This window comes from Natator depressus, chromosome 2 (genome assembly GCF_965152275.1).
Source record: "Natator depressus isolate rNatDep1 chromosome 2, rNatDep2.hap1, whole genome shotgun sequence".
Lineage (NCBI taxonomy): Eukaryota > Metazoa > Chordata > Testudines > Cheloniidae > Natator > Natator depressus.
In genome coordinates this window covers 27,286,633-27,294,227 of record NC_134235.1, presented here as the reverse complement: position 1 = coordinate 27,294,227, position 7,595 = coordinate 27,286,633, and positions in this window count along the sequence as shown.

Below are 7,595 nucleotides of genomic sequence, written 5' to 3'. Positions count from 1 at the left end.
GGAAAAGTTTGGTAAAAATCCTCACCAATTTGCATAGGTGACCACAGACCCAAACCCTTGGATCTGAGAACAATGAAAAAGCATTCAGTTTTCTTACAAGAAGACTTTTAATAGAAATAGAAGTAAATAGAAGTAAAGGAATCACCCCTGTAAAATCAGAATGGTAGATACCTTACAGTGTAATTAGATTCAAACATAGAGAATCCCTCTAGGCAAAACCTTAAGTTACAAAAAAGGCACACAGACAGGAATAGTCATTCTATTCAGCACAATTCTTTTCTCAGCCATTTAAAGAAATCATAATCTAACACATACCTAGCTAGATTACTTACTAAAAGTTCTAAGACTCCATTCCTGTTCTATCCCCGGCAAAAGCAGTATACCGACAGACACAGACCCTTTGTTTCTCTCCCTCCTCCCAGCTTTTGAAAGTATCTTGTCTCCTCATTGGTCGTTTTGGTCAGGTGCCAGCGAGGTTACCTTTAGCTTCTTAACCCTTTACAGGTGAGAGGATTTTTCCTCTGGCCAGGAGGGATTTTAAAGGGGTTTACCCTTCCCTTTATATTTATGACAACTCTCATGGCTTTTAAGCTCTGATTTTTCATCTGAATGAGCTTTTGTGTTTCCATATCTTAGCCATGGGTGACCTTTTATGTTCAGGACATAGATGTGCCTCAGAATCCTTTGCACCACTTGTTGCAGTACTTCAAAAAAGATGCAAGCTGTCATGTAGCACTGAACTCCAGATAAATACCCCATGTCCAATTGTTTGGCAATGGTGGTGGGAAAAGGTTAGTAGTACTTGGCACTATTCATACTTCATAAACCCACATTGCTTGTTACTCATGATTCTGTTCTCTGTTAATTCAATAGGAATTCAGATTAAATAAACAGGATGGCCATTACCATAATGACACATTCCCCACAAATCTTAGGTCTTAGCCACTTTACCATTCCTGCATGGTTTTTCAGAAATGATCGTAACTGGTACAGCAAGTTCTTCTGCCAGCTCTCAGGAACTTTAGATGTATATTTTCTATTTCTATCAGGTTTTTTTTCAACCTGAAAAATGATATATTAATGTGTAATTATAACATGTACGGTGAATGAAATAATTCTTTGCCATGCAATGCTATCAATAATAAAATTTAATGGAGAGGCAGAAGGAGATTTAAATCTATTTTCTGTCCAAAACCAGCAGATTCTTCAGTCTCTTATTCTTCAAGTTTGGTTCTCAGTTTATTGGATCCAATCCTCCCCCTATAAGCAGGATTTTGACCCATTCTGCTGTTCAGATCTCACTATAGCCCCACTGTTGTTCTCTTTTAAAGTTGGCGTAGTCAGTCCCTTCACTAGAACCTCCTGGAATTGCATTACCCAAAAGAATACTGTGCAACTTTATACTGTTCTCATCCTTAACAATAGTCAGCTATTTTAGAAAGGTCAATAGGCTGCTGAGTGTTGGCTCATTATGAGATATTGTTAACAAGCATGATAATTGTTTGAGCTCTCCTATAACACCGCTAGCATGTATATTACTGAATGAGCCATTATATAAATGGCAGTCCATCATTGGCCTCTCAGTTAATAAATTAGGTAAGCCTCTTTAATGTAATGTGCGACACATTATTTCATTTAGCTAATGAAAGAGCAAGCACTACTCTAACAAATGGAAAACACTCTGGGTTTATCCTGGAGCTATACACATATATTATTTTCCGTTTATTTTTCCTGTTGGCAAAAGAAATACAAGTTTAAAAATAAAATTGAGCCTGTATTGTCAGGATCAGAGCAGTTAACTCCATTATGATAATAAAAATCATTATTATTTATTTGTATTGCACTAATGGGAAGAGAGTCCAGTGAGCTTCAGAGCCATCTTGAAGCTGATGCTTGACTTAATCAGAATAAGAGATTGTCCCTGCCCCAAAGATCTTAAAGTCTACCATGAGGCAACATGAAAGAAATTAGGATGATGGACAAGGGAAATGAAAGTAAGATCACACAGGTTATGCGCAACCAAATCACGTACGAGGACCAACACAGAGAAAAGCATGATTGTGAGAGAAGCTGGCAAAGATGCAGATACAGCTGGCATCCCTGAAAATGAAGGGGATGATGTGATAAAAGAGAAGAGTGGACAAGTAGGGAGGGGAAGAGTTGTGGAGAGTCTGGAAAGTCAGGATAAGAAGCTTGAAGTGGATCAGGTAGGAGAAGGGGAGTCATTGGGAGTATTCAAAGAGAGGGAAAGTTGTGGCCAGAGATATAGGCAAGGGAGATGACCTTACCAGCAGTGCTTTGGATGTTTCAGGGGGAAGCAATATATGTGGAAGTGAGATCAGAGAGGAGGAGGTTCAGTAGTCAAGCCAGAAGATGATGAAGGCCTGAATTAGTGTTTTAATGATATGGGGAGAAAGGAAAGGCTGAATTTTGGAAATGTTGCAGAGGGAAAAATCAGCAGGATCTGGTCAGTTCTTGGATGTGTGGGGAAAAGGTAAAAAAGAAGTGAAAGATAAGCCCCAAGGTATGGATGGTGGTGTTCCCAACAGTCACAGAGAATGCGGAAAGAGGAGAGATTGGAAGGAAAGCTATGTTTATTTTTGGCCCTGTTAAGTTTGAGTAGCTGGTGAAACAGCCAAACAGACAGACTGAAACCTGGACCTGGATGAGGGGAGACAGGTCAGGAGTGAATGAAATCACCTAAAGATAGAGTGTAGCTGAGAAGAGGAAACAACTAAAGACAGAGCCCTGTGGGACCCCCCACAGAAAGAGGGAGAAGGGAAGATGAGGACCCACTAAAAGAACAGCCAGAGAGGTTGCAGGAGAATCAGGGCAAGACAGCATCTTGAAAGCTGAGGGAAGATAACATTTTAAGAAGAATGAGATGGACAATATGAAAAACAGCAGAGAGGTCAAGAAGGATGAAATGGGAGTAAAGTACCCAAGATTCTGCAAAGAAGAGGTCATTAGGGAGCTTGGTGACAGCAGTTTAATGGGGGTGAAGAGTACAAAATTTGATTGGAGGGTATCCAGGGTGGAGTTAAAGGAACTTCAGACCGTGATTGTAGCTGGCATACTCATTGAGTTTAGAAGTGACGAGAGGTAGTAACTGGAGAACCATGTGGGTTTCAGTGTGGGGGTTTTTTGAGGATGGTGGAGACCAGAGTTTGTTTGCACTGTGATGGGAGAATGGAAGGTTAAGGAGGAGAGTGGGACAAGGACAAAAGGAGTCATGGGAGGTCATGAGGTAGGAGAGGATGGGATCACTAGGCAGGTGGGAGGATAAGAGGACAGAAGGTGAGAAACCTCAGTGTCAATAAGAGGAGAGAAGTCAGGAAAGGTGTTAGCGAGCAAGGGTGAAATGGAACAGAGGGAGGCAGAAGTCATGTCAGAGCTTGTCAAACGTCTCTTTGAAAAAGACTGCAGGTCCTGCTTTGAGATAGAAGAGGATGTGGGAAGGGAGGGAAGAAATCACAGGTAGCAAATATATATATATATATAAAACAAAAGGGGTATATATCACATCTTTTTATATATATTTTATATACAGAAGATTATACATACACACACAATTTAGCTAAATTTTATATTCTGTATATTTCCATCTAGTGGCTGAATGAAGTAATTACACCTTGCTTTATTGAGAAGGGCATATAGCAGGGGTGACCAAACCGTGGCTAGCAAGCCACATGCAGCTCTTTTACAGTTAAAATGCAGCCCATGGATGCCCTCCACCTACTATTCTCCACCTATCAGACTTGGGGGGCCAGGCACTATGTTCTGAAGACACATTTTGCATCAAATTCACCCCTATGCACAAGATCTATGCACCATTTAAGTCCTACATAAGCCCTTAGAACTTGAATGGGACTTAAGTGGTGGAGAGGCCTTGAGCTGGTCCTCAGCCGAGGGCTGAATTTCATCATTTGTGAATGAGATACCATCAATATGTACTGGTTTCTATCTGTATAGGTACGTAGCTGGTCCTCGCTTGGATAGCATTTGACAGTCTGAGAGAGTTGAGTTTTTTTCATAATTCACCTTCATGTTACAGCAGTATTTCAGGGTGAAATGGGATAATCTTTCCAGACACATTTCCTGTGGTCATTCCATGTCCAGTGTTGTGAACCAGAGTGTAATCAATTTAGTAATATTCCAGGATAGTCACTCTGTCTGTGTGTCACTTTGAAGACTAGAATGTCTGTTGAGTTAGTGTGAGATTATGGAAACAGCTAAAGCATGGCTGAGAACTCTTTGTTTAGAATATCACCAAGTTCAATCATCACAAGGATTCGCGGTCTGTTATCATCCAATTTTTAAATACTCAGCCATTTTGACTTTATGAATTACACCCTGGAGGTATACAGCTACAGTAAGGCATGTATTTATACCATGCCAAGAGCCCTAGACGATTGTGATATCCGAGGTAACGCAACAATCAGCACCCTTATTCTACAGCTAATTTGCATGCAACAATTTCATTGGTTGTATGAGTCAGGCTGCACAGGTGGTGGATTACTTAACCCAACTGCCATACCTGTGTGACAGCAGGTGCTACTTGTTTCATTACATTGGGGGCTGAAAGTCAGGACATTTAAAAAACTTTGTTATTTGTTCAAACAAATTGTTTGTTAGGCTCAATTTCATAGTGAACTGCTGAAGTTTAAAAAGTTTAAATATTTTTACATTAACTCATAAATAATGGGTGTTCCTGGGAAGATAAGAGTGATACAAAGCTGCTGTAGTCACTCAATCCAGCCTGAACTGATTCTTCAGGCACATTGCTTTATAGCTGGACCAAACTACACCACTTACCAGCAAAGTCTAACATTTATTATATACATTGATAATGGCACTCTATGACATGCCATTATTCTTTGTACAACAGTAGCACCGAGAGACACCAGGACTGGCAGTCCATTGCTGTAGTGCTGTGCAAATACATAGCAAGAGATTAGGCCTGCCCCAAAGAGGGGAGGGATAGCTCAGTGGTTTGAGCATTGGCCTGCTAAACCCAGGGATGCGAGCTCAATCCTTGATGGGGGCCATTTAGGGATCTGCGGCAAAAATTGTAACTGCTTTGAGCGGGGGCTGGACTGGATCAGTGCTTCTCAAGCTATCTGATGTGGGGGACCAGCAATTTTTTTTCCAATGTGCGCGCACACCGGCAGCCGATGGCTCGCGCACATCGGCAGCCGAAGGCTAGCGGACTGGCATCGGTCCGTGGACCACCACTTTGAGTAGCACTGGACTAGATGACCGCCTGAGGTCCCTTCCAACCCTGATATTCTGTGAAAGACTTACAGACAAAGGGAGGGAGAAAAGAAACACCATTATCCCCATACTTCAGATGGGGAACTGAGGCACAGAAAGATTTAGTGATATGCCCAACATTACACAGAAAGCCTGTGGCACAGATGAGAATTGAACAGAGGAGAGAAATGTTTAGACCTCAATTTTGCACTCACTGAAGTCAATGGGAGTTTTGCCTTTGACTATAATAGGTGCAGGATCATGCCTTTATTTCATACTAGCTTTAGGAGCTGCAAATTGGAAAAAAACTATATAGTCATTACTAACCATTAAAATTTAAACTGATGGGGAGTGGTTTGAAATCACCCTGTGCCAGAGGAAGGACTAGTCCTGTTGCTTCTGGGCACCTGTTTTAAATGCAGCAACCAGCAGGATGCAGTAGGATGCCAAATGATGTAAAAAAAGGGGGCAGATAAAAATAATTTTAAACAGGGCATGTTTCAGATGGAGTGCCTCCATTTTGCAGGTTTGTGTTACAACCTTAATGCTATTTAAATGTATTTCTTTATTGTGTGTTAATAACAGTAATAAAAAAGAGAAAAAAATTGCAACATACAGCTATTTTATAACAAGCAGATGGTGGCTAGAGATGGGCTGCTCTCCAGCTGTTTCCATTCTTGTGCAATTCATGATCAAGAGAAGGGAAAACATTTGCATTGTACCAGCCTGCCATAATATTTCATTTCAAAGTTAAAGACTCAACGTGGTTTATCAGATGAAAATAATTGTGTGCCGCCTTCTATTTGCTGCAGGAACTAGGAGTTTGTCATGAAGAAGAATTTTTAGAAATGTCATTGCTTTGGATGGAGTTAGCAGATAATAGCGGTGTAACGTGCCTAAGTGGCAACATGTCTGGCCAACCACCAGCAATTTATAAGATAGGAGGCCAAATCATCCTCCTTCTATGGAAAAACATACATAAGGGAAACTAACTAATTCGAAAACTCCATGTGTTAAAACACATGGAAAGCCCAACTCATTTTCCCTTCAGGAGAGAGGGGGAGAGAGCAATGGTTGCCCAGGAATGAAGAAGCCATGCCATAGAGATGTGGAGCCCCAGGATCTTCTCCCAGCTCCATAGCTCTCAAAGCATCTGCCTCTCCACACTTCATCCCATTGCACTTGGTGACATGAATAGGTCTGTGGCCATTCTGCTGATCATCATCTACTTTGTTCTACAGCTGCACTCCACACATACTTCCAAGGTGAGTGGATACTATAGCTTCCACTGGAAATATCCCTGGGGACATGCTCCCATACCTCTGCCCAACCTGGATCTCAGTCAGGACTGTGTCCTCAAATTCCCCTGGAGTTCTAAACCCATTTAGCACACAGACTTCCACCAACTTGGAGAGAGGAGCATGGTGCTCACCAGACTTTCTAGTCTCTGCCCTTTTTGGGGTTATTTGGGACCATAGGGCATCACCATTGTCCATGGGAGTTGAGGGCTACCTGTTCTTTACTCTTTGCACTATCTAATATATGGCCCCAAACACCTGTTTTAGTCCTGGGGAGCCTCTCACCTTTAGAGTGACTCATCTTCTGAATAATGCAGCAAGTTCAGTCTGGCAGTAAATGTTAGTTTCCATGCTTGTAGTCTGACATAACAAAACAGCTCATTGGCATCTGAATTATCGACAGAGTGAATGGTCAGCTTGGAAACATCTATTTAGATCAATATCACATATCAAGTGAACTAGCCAAAAATAATATGGAGAGCCAGTAGACTGTAATATTCCTGAGCTGACAAAAAATCTCACAGGAACTTCAACATCTGCTTCTTTTCTGTCCAGACAATCTGGATTTATTACCTTGGCATCCAGGTGTGCATCATTTCTTATTACTCTTTGGTGTCCAATGCTCATATGTCATCCATTTTCAACCACATCAGAAAGAGGTGGTCTTGGTTTTGGCAGGGAAATTGAGAACAAGGGTATTGGGGAAGGAAGTTACCAGGCAATAGGGAAAAAATAAAATGCTGAAAAGAAAGATGATTAGCAAAGGTTGCTGACTGACTCTTAGAGCCTAGTGTATCTAATGTAAATGTAAGTGTAAAATGGAAAAGTGTAGGGTGACGCCATGAATCTTGTACTTATTACAGTGACAGCATAACAAACAAAGAAAAGGGAATGCTTAGTAAGCACCATATACCTGGCTTAGATACACGTAGACAAGCATGCTCTTGTTTGGAAGCACAATGTACAAATCTTGGCGTGGCAGCTGTAACATTAAGAATTACAGTGAAGGCAAATATAGCTCAAAAAACACATATGCAAAAGAGG